The sequence below is a fragment of the Triticum aestivum genome, chromosome 3A, assembly GCF_018294505.1.
Source record: "Triticum aestivum cultivar Chinese Spring chromosome 3A, IWGSC CS RefSeq v2.1, whole genome shotgun sequence".
Taxonomy (NCBI): domain Eukaryota; kingdom Viridiplantae; phylum Streptophyta; class Magnoliopsida; order Poales; family Poaceae; genus Triticum; species Triticum aestivum.
In genome coordinates this window covers 742,174,363-742,191,090 of record NC_057800.1, presented here as the reverse complement: position 1 = coordinate 742,191,090, position 16,728 = coordinate 742,174,363, and positions in this window count along the sequence as shown.

Sequence of the window (16,728 nt, the reverse complement as noted above, 5' to 3'; positions counted from 1 at the left end):
ATATTCCGAAAAATTATCAGAATATGTTTTGTTAAATACACTGATTCTTTTAAAATTATGAACTTCTTATTATAGTTTGTCGTTATTATTTTATTTACATTTATATTTTATAAAATAATACCAGAATATTTCCAGAAAAAATATTATATGTATATTATTTATAGAACACTTATATTTTAATTTATTTATTTTAGTTTGAATATAATTAACATATTCTTTTACAAAATTTAGTCAAAAAAAGGAAAAGGCCAACGTGGTAGATAACAAGGCCCTCTATTTTTTTCATTTCATGTTTTTTCACTTTGTTTTTTGTTCTGTGTATGTTTTGGCATTAAAAAAAGTTTCGAAATTTTATAAAATGTGAATTTGGAAAAACAAATGTTCAAATAATCATAAAATATTGGCGTATTTAAACTATGTTTGTGTTTTAAAATATTCACATATTCAAAAAATGTTCACCATTTTGAAAAACAAGTGCAGCACCTCCAAACGTTGTTCACGATTTTTGAAAAGAAAGTTCCTGTATTGAAAATATGTTATGAAATCGAAAAATGTTTTTAAATTCAAATTATTCATTAATTTGCAAAACAATCGGAAAGTTCAAAAATGTTTAGGAATACGAAGACAGTTGATCGGTTCAACAGCTATTCTCTGATAAAAATCATTTTTAAAAATCTATGTTCCCTCCATTTTCGGAAAACAAATCGTCGATTCAAAAAATGTACGCCAATTGAAAACAAATGTTCACCAATTCAAAAAAGATGTTGCTCTTTTGAAAAATGTTTGAGATTCAGCAAACAATGTTTGTCATTAAAAAAAGTAAAAGTTTATAAAAAATACTTTTGAATTTGTAAAACAATGTTAACGTATTTGAAAAGTTGTCCGCGATTACAAAAAATGTTCGGCAATTCAAAATATATTAATGATTTTCAAAAAGTATATACCATTTTGCAAAAAAGTCAGAAATTTGAAAGATTGCAACAAAAAAAGGAACTGAAAAATAATGAAAAATGAACCGAAAGAAAAAATAAAAGACAGCACAGTACTAAAACGAGAAAAGGATGTTAACGTATAAGGAAAAGGGAAAAAATTAGAAGAAAATGAAAAGGAAAGACAGAAAAATCGGTTCTGGGAAAGTTCTAGAACCTTCCCAAAACTGGTGGATAAAGAATCCCCAAATGGGAGCACGCACCAGTTCGCTTTTTGGCGACTTACGCTCCAAATAGGAGTGGCAATCCTTATTTGACGCGCACGAGCGTGAAAACGACCTAGCTTGGCTGAAGCGAGGTGTCCCTATGACTTTGTTTCGGGAAGCCCATGTCTCTCTGCTGTTTCTATCTCTCTTCTGTTTCTTTTTCTATGTTTTTTTCTATTCCTGTTTCTATTTCTTTTATTTTCTTTTCTCTTCCATTTTTCTGTTTCCTTTTTCTTTTCTTTTATGTTTTAATCCTATTTTGTACAAAGTTCATTGCATATTGATATACAAAAATCTTCAACATATATTTAAGGAATTGTTCACCCTATATTAAGAAAATTTCAACAATTTTTTTAAATACTTTTATTTAGAAAAATAATCGTATACCACAAAAAAATTCAATGTGTATTATCAATATTTTTCTACATAGTATATCAGAAAAATGTTCATCATGTATTTTAATTTTTGTTCAGCGTATATCACAAAAACTTTCAGTGTATATTTTAATAATTGTTCAGTGTATATTAGAAATATTTTAAATATATATTTACAAATTTTCCTGTTGTATAATAAATGAATAAATGTTTGGAATTTCAAAAGTTTTTTCGTGCTTTTCAAACATTTGTTTACTTTTTCGAAAAGAAAATGTGAACATTTGAGAAGTTAGTTTGCATTCAATTGTTTTTAATAATTTTCAAACATTATTTGCATTTTTAAGGAAAAACTCACAATTTTTTCTACGAAATAGATAAAATTGAAATAAACAAAAACTGCCGTTGTACTTACCAATTTAGGTTTTGTTCCGCTATTTAGCAACAATTCGCTATCTCCACTGGCTAGCGACGTAGGTGTCTATCAGAAATTCGACTACCACATCCCTCAAAAAAAGTTCGACTCGCACCCGTTTGTGTGCCGGCTTCAGCGATGGCTTGCCTATCGGCCCATCATGTGTCAGGGACAACACACACCATTGACCATGGTTTCTTTATGTAGCCGCATAGCAGTAGAGGCCAGGTGTTTGGTTCCACATGCTCCTGCCTAGCAGGCTTCACCGTTTCATGCCTTCCCCGATGAGCTCGCTTCTGCAATGGATGCCGGCGATCAGCACTGCAGTTCGTGTCGGTCTTCGCAAAGAGCTGAATGCGCTAATTTATTTCACTCTACGTATGGTCTGGTTGGAGAGAAATAGTAGAGTCTTGGACAAGGTAGCTTCGATGCCATGTCAGGTGATTCTAAGAATCTGTGAGGAGTTCTCCAAGTGGACTCTAGCTAGAGCAGGTGAGGCGGTGGATGTGGCGAGATAGCTTTCTGTGTGCGGGTGGAGAGGGTGTGCGCGCTACGGTCCCACCTCTTGTAATTAAACAGTTTGTATTGTGACCCCTTCCCCTATCTTAATATATAAAGGCACATGGCCGAGTTTTCCCTAAACTTTGGCCACCATAAGTAACGGCACATCTTCGCTGCAGAAATTACGGTATCGTTAAAACATACTATTTTCCCAACAAAAAAAGAAACATACTATTTTACTTAAGCGGCTGATTTTATAACAGTTTGTAAGCTATGTTAGTATAGGATGGGGTGGAGACGAGGATTGCTGTATGGTCAGGAAGAGGTCTAGCAGATAGGCAGAGTAGTACAATAGACACACACGATGTGCAGTGGATAATGAGCATACGTATAGGGCGGCTAGAGCGGTCTCTGGAGTACCACAGGTCCCTGTCTCTGTCAGCCGGTCCCGGTCTATCACTCTCGGTTTTGTCCGCAATCTTTATCTACGATTCCAGAGCAGCTACTAGTAGTAGTAGAAGTACTGTACACATTTGCTACGCATGCATGTCGCTAACTAATGCCTGGATGAATGGTCTGTGGTAGGTAACTGAGATTTCGTTGTCGCTTCAGCGCGAAGCAGAGCGGGAGCTGGAATATGTGCCCCGGTTAGGACAGAGATCACAGTCAGCCCCAAGTCTGAATTTCATATCACAAATTAAAGCAGCAGCAGCAGCACATAATCTGTATAGTACAAAAATTACAGCAGCTGCGGTGTCCCTTCGGCAAGCAGCAATCCAGATGAGCTGGAAGTGGAAGGACCTTCTACTTCTTCTTCTTGTCCGGGAAAGGATGGGCGCAACAACCTGCTGAGGTGGGAATATGTATGTGCTTAGGGTCGGATGTAGACCAGTCACCTCCAGACGGTTTATTTGCTGAAAATGGGAGAAATATCACAGTCGAACGGTTTCGACATAGTTCCTTGTCTGATCCAAAGATGGTCATAAAAGTGATGATGTTCAGTCAATGAAAAAAAATAGCGTGCTATTTGGACGTTAGTGCCACTAGAGCATATCTGAAAGGGTCACACCACGTTTTAGCTAATTTTCTCACTACGGCGTTATTTGCGCTATAGCGTGCTACTTCGATGCTAAACGAAATAATGTTGACATGTTGTATTGTTATTCACTACAGCAGCCCATCAGGCATGGCAAAATTAGTCTCTCTCTCTCTGTCTCTCTCTCTCTCTCTCTGACGCAACAGGTACAACAGCCCATAAAACAACGCATACAACCCAACTCGTCACCAGTTTGCCACCAGCTCGTGACCTACGGCGGCAGCGGCGGTTCGTGAGTAGCAGCGACTTCTCTCCATCCCGTCTTCAAGTAGTGGCGTCGGCCACACCTCCAACTCTAGCAAGCCAGCACTGACGCCGGAAAGTCAACCACTGGGTGAGAGAAACCTCTTCATCCCGTCTTCAAGTAGCGGTGTCGGTCTCATTCTATTTCTGCCCAAGTCCCCATCCTTGAAAAAATTATGGAAGCCTTAAATTTTGTGACATAATTGACATTATTATGGACAGCTTCTATAGCATCTGACGAAGGGTGGCACTAGATCTTGTAGCGTGCTAGTTTTTTCATTGTGTTCAGTACAATCACATTTCTAAGGTTGTCTGGTGGTGGCGGTGGAGGAAGTGCTATGTGGCAGAGGGCGAACTAAGTTATTTGGTCCTCCGTTTCTCGTTGGTTGACATCCTCTTAGGAATGTTTGTTGCAGCGACGATGAGGGCTCGGTGTTCGTCCTTCGACTTTGTTTGTGATTTTGTTGCCTTTGCACAGTGCTCTAATTCACTCATCTAGGTCCCGTCCCCCCTGACGGTGGTCCGCAGGTGAACAACGACTACGATTCTCCATGTTCTTCAAGCTTCTGAGTGACTGCATAGGCAAGCTGATGACTTCATCTCCACGTCCTCCATACGACTGATCCAACAACAGTCTTTCATGGAGTATTTAACCAAATACTACCACAATTGGGACAATCGTGAAAAAACTATCACTTGTGGAACCATAGCGCAACACAACCAAGTTCGCTCTATTTTTTTGTGACAAAAACTACCACTTCTCTTAAGTTACCGATTCGGCCCGCATGATAGGGATGACCCGCATGTAAGCGCTTATGTGGCATAGAAGTCAAACTCCATTAGATTTTCTAGTAAGTTGGGAGTCATGACATGTGGGACCCACATGTTAGCATCAACCTCTTCTACCTCAATATAGTTTTTTATTTGGGATATTTCGTCGAGCAACTTCTATGCATGCTCGAGCACGAGCCGCCGTGGCCCCTATCAGAGGAGGAAAGGAAGGACGCCAAAGCACTAGCGCCGCGACTCGAGGTGGTTTCATGCAGCGCATGTGAAGGATCGAGGCAGATGCGTCATCTCCCACGGTTGAACTATACCTGCATGGTGCTAACAAAGCAGGAGCGCGGATGGGCACTATTTGATCTTTGTTTATAAAATAAATTGAATTTGATCTTTTTGCTACTGCCATACACGTTGATGGTAGAAATATATGGGCTATCATCATGGTCAGCGGGAATAGAGTTCTGGTCAATCCTGGCAAAGATGATGTGGCAAAAAAATATAGCTTGCCACATCACTTTACCAGCAGGCATTGACCAAAAGTCTACCGCCGTTGAACATGGCAGTGGCCCATATGTTGAGTTACTTACACAAAACCACCACACATGGGTCTAGTGTAACCATTTCGTACTATATTGAAGGAAGGGTACAAAAAACCACCAGAATTGTGCCTACTGCGTAACATGGAGCACTGATGCTCCAATTTGCCCGTGAAAACAGCGGATCTGACCGGTGGGGCCCACCTGTCGGGCCAATGTGGCATGCCTACATGGATAATTTGCTGAGGTGTCCAAAGGCCCCACCAGTCGGCCTCTCTCTTACTCCCCCACTCTTCCTCCAAGCCATCTTCTTCCCCACGACTGCGACCAGAGGAAGGCCAAACCTGCACCGCCGCCAGAGCCTTACCCCAGCGAGCCTCCCCACCGCCCCAGCTACCTGCCATCTACTGCCACAAGCCACTAGATCGCGTGGGATCTAACCCTAGCCGCACTTCCAGCCCTTGTTCTACCCGGATCCGTCGAGGATCCACCCCGCAATCCAACATGTCAGACTCCCCGCGGAAGCGGACAACCGCGACAGGTCGGCGGGAGCGCTTCGGCACCCTTCCACCAGCGTAGGACGGCGGGCTTGTCCGGCTCGTCGACCGCGATTGCGTGCACGGCTAGAACCAATGGCAATGCCGCAAAAGGCGGGTGCATGCAGAGGAGCTCGGCGGGGCAGCGCGGCGGTCCTCCACGGCACCACACCTTCTCCTGTTGAACAACAATGGCAGGCACGTCCCGGCTGCGCGTAGGAGAGCTCTACGGCATCGCGCCGCCCCCAGGCGTCTCTTGCGCGGTACCTCCTGCTCGGGCTCGGACTTATGGGCACCGCGGCTATGCTCGATCACAGGAGCTGCAATGCACGGTGGCCGGCTGCACCGCGGCAGTGCGGAGAGAGGCCCTGGCTGTGCTTGTGCTGAGTCCTCGCCTCGAACCGACTGTCGCCTTCACAGCCACATAAGACTACCATGGGCGTCGTCCGAGCTTCTCGTCGCCGCGACTAACTTGGCCACACGCCCATAGCCTGTTAGTTGAAATGCCCATGAGAATAAAAAGAAAAGATGAAACGGATGAACACTCGAGTCATTAACAGGTAGGACCCTTGGGCCACCTCTACAAATTATTCTCATAGGCACGACACGTCAGCCTGACAGGTGGGGCCAACTTGTATGTTTCCCTATCTTCACAAGTAAATCGGACAATCAGTGCTCCTCATTACGCATTAGGCGCAGAGTTGGTGGTTTTTTCTGCCCTGCCTCAGATGTGGTTTCAAATTGTTACCCTAGGCTCAAGTGTGGTTGTTTTGAATAAATAACTCACATATATTAATCCTGGGTCCGCTATCATCAGCGTTTCCGACCCACATGCGTCAACCAGGCCCAACCGGAGAGTAACACCGACTTACGAGAGCCCTTGGGTCCTCTCCCCCCAAAAGACTAGCCTGTTAGGAGGGGACACCCCTGCCCTTATAAATCGTGTTCTGCCTCCTCCCACAACCGATGTGGGACTAAACCCAACATATTCCTACGTCAATGCTTACGGCGATAACAAAAAAGGATCAGATTTGATTTTTTTATAAACCGAGGTCAAATCGGTCTACACTTTTGTCAAAAGATCAAAACAGTGCTTCTGTCCTGTCGGCTACAAACTAGAGCGCCTGGAGTATCCTCTTCAATATCTCACTACAGTAATTGAACAGTGACTTGATCAGTAATTTCAAGCGTTTTTCCCCTCAAATGCAGACCTTTCAACTTGCAATGTATCTACAGTAGCTTGAATAGTATTCCGTGTTTTTTTCCCTAAGACGCAAAACTTTCAACTTCAATAGGCGCGGCCTGCCGCCGCGTCAACCTTTCCTAGTATGTAGTGCATACTGTTAGAATAAACGTGGAATAGTAAAGTACAAGAAAAATAGTCCAAGAAAGTCACGTGGTGTTACATGCATGAAGCTGCTTGAGCTTGTTGCTAGAAGTATATGAGAGACTACAAGGGGACTACTACTTCTGGTGTTCTTTGCATTGTTCGCTGAGAAGATGACATGATGTTACCAGGTGTTGTTGTTTGGCATAGCAGAAAGGGGAATCGAGGCAGACGTCGTGCGTATAAGGCCTGGAGGATCGAGTCTGAAGCGCGTCGTGGCAAGATCATGCATACACAGGGCGTTAAGCAATGCACGAAGATGTGTAGGCGGACACGACGCAGGGTGGAGTATGATTGCAGTCGGATAATTTCGGCTGGGTCGGACTGGATTGTCTGATTGATTAACATGGATGTTGGTCAAAGCAGAAGACGGCGGTGATTTCAGCGAGGACGACATATGAGCGTGATGCTGATGGTGGCCGACTTCTGGGGCGTGGAAACACGTGGTGCAGGCCTGAGGGCTTGTGCGGCTTCGACAGACTATGGCGCAAGGTTGATTCAAGACGGTGCACATGAGAGCTTGGAGTCGACAGGGCGCGGGAGGGTGGCACGTACAACCACCATGGAGTCATGTTGAAGGTGGAGTTGGAGTCTGATGAACGACTTCACTCTGTGCTGATGGAGGGGCTACGACGTAAATGCATGAAGAGTCGAAGCCTATTTCAGCGGGATAGCGAGAGACACGTGGATCGGACTGGGTACAAGTGGTCTGATGGAGACGTGATACTCGGCATCGGTCGGTGATGATCGGTGGTTCTCTGCAGTAGGGGTTTGAGTGGTGAGGTTTGCGACCCAGGAGACTCGACCAGGACAGCAGAGGCTCGACGCGGTGATAGCGGCGAGGCGTGCGGTAAGCACGGGACACAGCGACAGGCCGAGGCACTGGTGGCATACATGTGGTCAGACAAATTGTGCAGGGATGCTGAAGCAGTGTTGACGAGTACCGGATTCAAGTTGGTGACTGGGTCTATCGGTGCCGGAAGATGGACATGAGTTGACCATGGAGAATCTGTGAAAGTGACGAAAAGTCTGAAATTGTCAAAAGCGGAGAGAGTACATGGCCGTATATTCAGTGGTGTTCGGTGCACATGGCAAAGTGCGGGTGACAAGTACAGAAGGATGTGGAGTGCTATAGCTGTGGGACATGTCCGAGACTATCCGGGGAAAAGGGCGAGACAACTGTGAATTTGACTCAAAGTGACACAGGGCGACGGTGAAATTCATTCAAGTTTCAGACAGACGGTCATGAAAGAGCGGTGATGTTGAGTTCAGGTAACTCTTATATGTGACACCCAATATGTGAGTTGTCCATTTTCACGCAGATTAATGATCAGTATGTGATGGCGTTGAGCGGATACTCCGGAAGTTGAGAGCACAAAGTAGAGTAACGAGGAACTTAATTTTTGCTTGAGTGTTGACTGTGATGAAGACTAGAAGGGACTACAGTTGCAGATGGAGTCATATGGAGTCTGGGAGTAGCAGCAGTGCTCATGGCGTATCTCAAGTCCAATGTACATGGAGGTTTGACGCACGGACGAATTCAAGGTGGTGGAGAATATTCGCCAAGGTGGAGTTTGTTAGAATTGTGTCGAATATTCTTGTATAAGGTAGGTTACAGTTGGACTTGGTTATGGACTGTGTGTAGACAGGGTAGGAGTTGTGTCCTAATGAGACACTTGTATCCTAGGCCTCTCATATATAGTAGGGGTAGACACACGATATAACCTATGCCAGCATAATAGCACGGGCACGCGGGGGGAGCCGGTGGCTTGTGCCGGCGCCCGGGCGGCTGGGGTGCGGTATTGTGACGTTGTCATGGGGAGGAGCGCCCATAGTCATGCCCCGGAGACGTAGCCATATCGGTGAACCTCGTTAACAAATCTCGGTTTTGTGTTTGTGTGATTGCTTGGTCCTCGGTAGATCGACGGAGGACTTCGGACTTATTATAACACATACTGTATTGTGGCAGGGGCTAGACCCCCCCCCCCCCCCCAACGATCGGCCCCCCTCAAAGAAATACAGTAGGTTCCAGTACTAATACGTGCATGTGTATGCGCTAATTTTGTTATTTAAGCCCATAGTCACGTAGTTTTGCACGCACCAAAGCCCAGGATGCAACAAAAATAGCCCATCTACCTGATGCCCACATATATATAGACGATAGATCGTGGACTCCTGGTCGTTCGTTAGGTCTGTTCTTGCCTCACGAAGAGATCGATAGATCCATCTATCTCGCCGCCAGGACGCTAGGACGTCTGCCGCCGGCCCCAAGTCGCTGACCATGGACTTGATTGCTGGCTTGTCGAGGCAGCCGAGTACCCCGCGAATACGGCGGCTGCCGCTGATCGCCCTTGGTCGCTTGCGTACGCCCACACACAACCAAATAGTTAGGCAAGGTACATACACAGTATTATCCTATATATACAGAAGTTTTGCTAGGATGATGTAACCCCCTTTTGCTTTTGTTTGGCTGTATACTTTGTTAGTTGGAAAACAAAGATAATTTATGACGCTAGTTGCCTCAATCTCAAATTTATGCTAGTGCCGAAAAATTTGGATCTAGACATTGGTAATAGTGACAGTAGAGCTATATTTTTGTTTAAAAAAAGCCAAACAAAGTATGGCAAGTTTTAAATATTTTTTTCAGAAACTATTACTATGAGTCTAAGTATTTGAGATGATTTGATATTACCTATATATTTCCAAACATATGTTGATACACTTATTGTAGTACTACACTTTTGATTGTCATCACTTGCCCCCCCCCATGTCCAAATCCTGGCTCCGCCCCTGCATGACATATGCATCAATCAATTAATCGCCGTGCAACTAGCTGCATTGTTTAAGAATGATTGATTAGCTGCATATTCTGTATTGCAAGTTGCATCTGTTTTATAAATTATTCTAAATTTGGCTACATATTTTATTGATTAGGTCCAAAGTCTTCTTTAAAAAAACTTTGAACTGGTTCTCTCGCGCCAACAACCGCCATATCCTTATCACAGCTATTGTACTATATGTCTGAGCGAGATCAAGTCAGGGCTAGAGGATTAATTAAAATCCCTCGTGGTACATGCTTGTGCCGGATAGTTAGAGCAACTCTAGCAGACCCCGCAAAACGCCCCGGCCTGCAAAATAACTGCCAAATTGCGGGCTGGGGCCAAAAAATCTGCACGAGCAGACCCCGCAAAACGCCCCGGCCCGTAAAAAATTTGCGGGGCGCGGCAAATCTTCTCCCCCAACCTCTATCTTCACGGGCTGGGAGGCCGACCCGAGCTCAACCCCCATCCGGCGCGAGATTTGACGGGAGGGACATTTCCGCGCCCCCTTTCCCGCTTCCCGCACCCTCCGCCACCATTGCCCCCCCTCCGAAACCTCCGGCTGCTCCTCCCCGGCCGTCCCTCGCCGCCATGGACGACCCCATGCTGCCCCCGTCACTGTTGAGGTCGCGCACGCCCCTTCCCCTCGGGCGGATCTCGTCGCCGGCCATGTAGGCCCCGCCGGCGTCGCCCAAGCACACACCACGCCTGCCCGCAAGCGGCAGGGCAACGTCCTTGTGCAAGGCGGGAATCCGGCTGCCCCCGCCGCGATGGCCCGCGCTCCGGGTGGCAATGCCGCTGTGCGATCCCGGCCGGCGGCGGAGAAGGCCGGCAAAGCCGCAGGCGCAAAGCGGAGGAAGGTTCCGACTTCAAGGAACAAATCTTCTTCAACCTCTCACTCCATCCCCCCGCAAGGAGGTGCTCCGGCGATGCCGTTCAACGGTGCCACTCCCCCCGCGAGCGAGGTGTTCGACGAAATGGCCGGAAGGTATATCTCTTCGGACTTTGGTGATTCTCTTTCATTTTCGCCATTGTTTTTCGATAGCTCGTGACTTGTTATCGTTCGGTATAGCGGTGATTCGAACAATGCAACAACCGAGTTCGTGAACTTGTTGGACAGGAACGCGGTTGACATTGATCAAGCCCCCTTCGAACCTTTTGACTACAATGAAACAGAGTGCGGCATGGACGATCATGGTTGTGCGGACGACTTGGCGGAGATCGAAGAGGAAGCATTTGAGAATTCACAAACAAAAGCTGGGAAAAGCCAAAGATCAAAGAACTACACCATCTTGGAAGATCAAGTTTTGATCAAAGCATGGAGTGCAGTGTCTCCTGATGCATGCACGGGTACTAATCAAACCGCCAAGAGATATTGGCAATGGATCGAAGATCAATACTTCTGCATTATGACAAACTACCCCAACAAGACTCCACGCACATTTCGGTCGCTTCAAGGTCGTTGGGAGAACATCAAGCCTATGTGCAGCCGTTGGGCAGCTTGCTTGGAGCAAGTACGCAATGCACCTCCAAGTGGCACCGTGGAGTCCGACTATGTGAGTTTGCTTTGCCTTTGTTCAAGTTGTGCATCATCATTATGTATCATGAAAAATGATTGCAACATCTTGTTCGCATTGTGTAGGACAAGATTGCTCAACATAGATACAAGGATATGAAATCTTCGGAAGGCAGATTCTTCAAATTAGAGCATTGTTGGGAGTTGCTCCAAAAGTGCGACAAGTGGAAGTTGATCGACAAAGAGTCCCCACCAAAGAGAGGCTCACTTACAAACATGGATGAAGATGAGGATGCTGATGGCCCAAGAAATTTGAACAAGCCCGAAGGCGACAAGAAGACTAGAGAGAAGATAAAGAGAGAGCAAGAAGCATCGAGCTTGAGGGAGAAGATTGATGCCATGGTGCAATCAAACGAGTTAATGTTGTTGAAGTTGTTGGAGATCAAGAAAGAGTTGGCCGAAAAGAAGGCAAAAGAGAAGCAAGAAAAATGGCAAATGCTCAAGGAAGAGGGCTGCGCAGAGCTGCCATTGAGGAGAGAAAAGTACGCGCCTCTGAAAACAAATCACTGTCATTGTTGCTCGCCGAAGAGAACAAGATCATGTCAATGAACCGTAATGACATGGACAATGTCACCAAAACATGGCATGATATGGCAAGGAGAGAGATCTTGAAGAGGAGAATGGTCGCCTCGGCCGGTCCGTCTGCCAGTTCCGGTGATGTTTTCTCTGCTCCATACGGTGGCAATGTGGATGATTTCGGTGCGGGAGTTGGAACAAGCGACGGAGGTGGCTACGGTGGCGCCGATGAACTTCAAGATGGACTCCATGGCGCCGAGTGAAGATCGACCCCCAAGATGATGCCGGACATGGGCGCATACCTTTGCATGCCCTCTTTTGCGTAATGAATTTCGCTTTTATTCACGCGTAAACTGTTTATGTCATTTGAATTTGAACTTCTTTGTGAAGCCCTATGACAAATTTCAGATTTGCAGTTTTTCTGTTTGCGGGTCGTTGCGCTGTTGCCCGAGCAAAACCCGCATAGCCGACCCGTAAAAGAGCATATTCCGCGAATATACTTTTTTACGGGTCCGTTTGGGGGGTCTGCATCTGTGCTAGCCCTCGCCGGCCCGCAAAAGCGGTTTTGCGCGAACTACAAACGCGTTTTGCGGGCCGGCATTTTGCGGTGTCTGCTAGAGTTGCTCTTATACACCCAAGCAAACCAGAGTCGGATCTAGAAAAAATAGCACTGGTGCACAACCTTGACATCAACGCAATGATATATCCAGACTTAGAAAAAATTATAGTAATTAATGTGATAGGCAATATCAAACATATACAACAATAACAAATATGCCACGGTGAAGTGCTTACTAAAATAAAGAAATAATCACGTAACAACTCGCGAAGGATGAGCGAAATCAGAAAATGCATCATATCACCTTGAATACTCGATAACCTATAAAATTATCAAATGAACTTAAAATTATAAAGTGAAAATAGTGAAATGAACTAAAATTACTAAGTAAGAGCGGTAGCTCCTCTCATTTTCATGAGGATTGACTAGTTCATTATATTGTTTCTCCACATATCATACGGTCGTCAAGTACCTTTTTTTTTGTCGAGTGGTCAATTTGGCACACGGCAAAGTCTTTGCCATGTTTCGGGTAAAATACAATCGGCAAAGTTTATTTGCCGAGTGTAACACTCGATCGACAAAGCCTTTGCCAAGTCCTTTTTTTTCTTTGCCTTTGCCGAGTCTTTTTGCCACTTGGCAAAATCCTGTTTTACTGTAGTGAATAAGAGTGAAGTTCTTGTGTCGATCCATAACTAAATAAATTTACTATTAGAATGAGACAAGCAAAACTCTGGGTACTCTGATTAATTATTTATCTGAAAATGACTTGCGAAATGAGTACCAGCAAAGTGAACGCTCGATACAAAATAGGAAAGCAACATTTCTTTGTAATTTACTAAAACATGTCCAAAGAAGAAGAAAAGTGCTTTTTATATGTACACTAGGTATTTCCATACACTGAAACACATTTTCTATTGTGGCCAAATTTCGCCATTTTTTGTTTGTCTTTTTTGCAACACATTCGGTTAGGTTGTACAAAATACAAACTGAGGTATATGACTTTAAAGGTTACTATGTGTTATACTTCATCCATTTCAAAAAATAGTGCACCCTTGGTTTCCGCGCTTCAATTTTGACCATAAATTTAACCAACTAGACCGATTGCGGCGCCGCAGTCGGTCTCGTTGGTTAACTTTATGGGCAAAGTTTTTTTTTTGCGGTTAAAATAGAACCTCGGGAAGGGCGTACTATATTTTAAAATGGAGGGAGTACAAAAATTCAAGCAAAACAAAACCGTAATCAGTTGGTTATTACCAAGACTGAGCGTGTACAAAATCGTTTTTACCAAATATATAAACCATATTTACCTAGCCTATTAATCGAACCAAATTAACCGGATGTGCAGCCCGTTGCACCCACGGAACAGCAAGTATTTGGACCCCAAGCGTAATTAGGTCAACATTTTAATATGAGTCATAGTACTACCTCCCTTCCAAAAATATTAAATATTCTGGCAGGCTATTTAGCAATGCTAACTATATGAAAGGGCGCGAGAAAGCCAGGCCTCCGTGCGGCACTGTAGAACATCTACAGTGTTGAACAGCACCACAATGAACGTTAGACATGAACTGTATTTCCTTTTTGAAAGGAGGCTGATTTGTCGCGCCCACAGGTCCCTACGCCACCGCGCGTCACTGTAGTTTCGTGTGGCACTGTAGAATATCTACAGTAATGAACAGTATTTTCCTTTTTTTTGGAGCTTTCAGGTGCAAAACTTTAACTCCAATGGGCGCAGCGGCGACCTATCGTTCTCCAGCCGCGGTAATTCGCCTACATCCACTCTCTGTCAGTAATTTTTCGGCAACACATAATTTCTGGACTGTAATTTTTTGACATAAATCTTCAACTTCAATAGTAATTGCAATTCGGTGGAATGGAAATGGACGGCTGACGGACAATTCACGTCGGCATCAGCGTATGCGATTCAATTCGAGGGATCGACACAGACTGAATTTAAACAAATCATCTGGAAGGCCGACGCACCCATGAAGTGCAAATTTTTTTCCTGGCTTGCGGTGCTAAATCGATGCCTCACCGCCGATAACCTGGCCAAACGAGGATGGCCACACACTGCATCATGCAGTCTCTGCCAGAGGACGCCGGAGAGCGCATTTCACCTGCTCGCCTCATGCTCCTTCACCACGGAGCTTTGGCAAAGGGTGCTAAGCCGGTGCGGTCTATCGGCGATGCTGGCACCGTCCGCGACCGTGGCAAACCTTCTAGAATGGTGGGATCAAAGCCGGTCCAGGGTGATGTGGATGGAGCTCGCTGGTGCAGCTGGTCTGGTAGACGGCATGAAAAGAACGAAATACGCGGATCTTCGATAACAAGTTCTCGACGGGGGTGCATGTCTTCCACCGCCTGATTCAAGACATCGACACTTGGACGATAGCCGGCCGTAACAAGATTAACAACCTTCTAGACATTAGGATATGGAATGTGATGGTGCTAATTTCGTGCAAATTTTATAACTAACAGACGTTTGTCTTCTCTCTCTCATATTCAATGAAAAGCTGCACAGCAGCATTTTCGTCAAAAAATTTGCAATTCCTGACGGTATAATTATTCAACAGTAATGCTTTGAAGGCGTGTAACTCTGCCACGGTAACATCGCACCGGTATTTTATTCAACGGTGCACTAACAATAATTATTCCGTCCCATGAACAGTGCACAACACCTCTCCGGCCGTCGGATTTTCGACCCAGTGCTGAACGAACACAACACTCAGGAACAGTGACTTGAATTTTATTTCCATGTGTCTTTTTCTGGAGAGATAGAAATTTAGCTACTTTTTGTTTTCATGCAAGCGAATTTTTTTAGCTAATCCCATTCCATGTGTTTGGCCTTGACCTATGTTCCATACAAGGAAAAGACAGGGTTTCGAGTTTCCTTTTGATTTAAGTTTAAAATGTTTCTTCCCTTCTTTAGGTAATTTTCGGACGCAAATCTTTTAACTTAAATTGGCACGGCGTCCCGCCACATCGCCTATATTAAGACGCAACGAAATCGCACCCCCTGAGAGCTCTACCTCGATGGCTACTGTTCACCACACGCGCAATGTAGAACTGTTAGGCAATCCGAATATGTCAGTATATTCGGTTATACCCTGCCATGTCCAGAGCTTGATATCTTGCATGTAATCAGGCCATTATGGTTAGGATTTGTACATATTGTTTCCCTGTATATCTGTTTATATATATGAGATAGCAGGAAACCACCGATTGTGTGGTCAATCATTCTCTTCCTCTAATTCTATCATGGTATCAGCCAAGCGATTCGCTTCCGCCCCTCTCCACTACCGCCGCCGCCCCAGGCTCCCACGACGCCCCTCTTCTCCTGCCTCCGCCGCCGCAGCCATGTCTGGCGCCGGCGATCTTCCTCATCCCCACGCCGCCCTGTGGGCTCAGGCCACTGCCATCCAAAACGTCAAGAGCCTGATCCCCGTCACCCTCGACCTCAAGGCCTCAAACTTCACCAAGTGGCGTCGCTTCCTCGACATCGCCGTCAGCCAATACGCCCTCGCGGATCACCTCGACGTGGCGCCTCCTCCGGTCGACGAGGAATGGCAGCGGATGGACTCCACCGTCCTTCGTTGGCTGTACGGCTCCGTCGCTCCCGACATCTCCGACATGGTCATGGCGGCGGGCGCAACAGCCTCCACCGTCCTCGGCGCCATCACTGCCCTCTTCCGCGACAACCAGCAAGCCCGCGCTGGCTATCTTGGTCAGAAGTTCCGCAACATCGAGCAGCTGGACAAGAGCGTCACCGCCTATTGCCTTGAGCAGAAGACGGTGGCCGACGCCCTCGCCGACGTCAACGCCCCCGTCTCTGACGACGCCTTGGTGTGGAACACCATCAAGGGCCTCAACGACCACTACAAGGACATCGCCAACCTCGCTCCCCTCCTCACGCCGTTTCCTACCTTTCTCCAATTTCGCAACATGCTTATTCTCCAGGAGCTTAAGCCGTCGAACACGAGCTCGTCTTCGCCCTCGGCCTTCTACACCGCTCCCCCTGCTGGGGGGCTTCGCGGCGGCCATGCTCTCTCGTCGCAGCAGCCTCACGCCGGGCGCTCCGGGTTTGGTACTCCTGCACCCTTTGGCGCCCCCTCCGGCAACGGTTCAGGCCGCAAGGGCAAGAAGAAGAACAACGGGGGTGGTGGCGCCCCCGCCTTTCCCAGCATGCAGCACCCCT